The sequence below is a fragment of the Petaurus breviceps genome, unplaced genomic scaffold (genome assembly GCF_028583685.1).
Source record: "Petaurus breviceps papuanus isolate PSGF00001 unplaced genomic scaffold, PetGlider_PUasm1.0 189, whole genome shotgun sequence".
Taxonomy (NCBI): domain Eukaryota; kingdom Metazoa; phylum Chordata; class Mammalia; order Diprotodontia; family Petauridae; genus Petaurus; species Petaurus breviceps.
In genome coordinates, this window is record NW_027185809.1 from 33,758,476 (window position 1) to 33,759,427 (window position 952).

The window sequence follows — 952 nt, forward strand, 5'->3', positions numbered from 1 at the left end:
GAGAGAGAGAGAGAGAGAGAGAGAGAGAGAGAGAGAGAGAGAGAGGATCAAAGATCAAACTGTTAAAAACTAAGACCCTAGCTCAAAAACCTGAGGGCTTTACCAAGTCATCTTCATCGCAGCCCCAACTAAGTAACCTTAACTAAAAGAAGCCAGACTATAAATTATCATTCTAGTTGTGCTGTTTCTAACCCAAGGGATTGCTTCATGTATTGGAAGTTTAGAATTCAAGAAACAGGCAGATTTGCAAAGATACCTCATACTGTAGTCTTGAGATCTACGGATCCTATATGGAATCAACAGTCAGAATAGAAGGTAAAAATCCTACCATCCCCCAAATATTTTTAAACCAATCAAATAAACTAAATGAAGGTTAAACAAAAATTAAAGTTGAATCACGATGTGACCGAGAGAGACAGCTGCAAAAGACTTGAAAACAACTGAGGAAGCAGAGCTGTGAGTCGGGGTAAAGTCAGAAGGAAAATTTGAATGGGAAGGGAAGAAGGTAGAGCCCGCAGGTGTTAACCTTTTCACCTTAGACAGTGGACTGGGAAATGACAAATTTAAAGCAGGTCTGGGTTTTGGTAAAAGCAGAAACAAATTGAGCTGGGAGGCGGGGTGAGGGAGGGAGGGAAGACGAAAGGGTGGGAGTGGGGGTAATCATAGCAAAACGCGTCACTACGGACCCGCACCCCAGGAAAAAAAATTAAACCTCTTTACCACCGGCTCAACAATTCCCTTCCCCTCCCCCACAAGTCGACCCAAATAAAACCTCAATGGTTTTAATTTGCGGACCTATGTTAATGAAGTTGGTAATTAATTCGTCTCTTTGTTGCTAGTTCTTATACTGTATGTGTAATCAAATGTGGTTGTCCTTGGGATTTACAGCAATTAATGAATTATGTGAATTCGTGAGTCAGAAAGCAATCTGCAGCCGGGTTTTCAGCAGTTG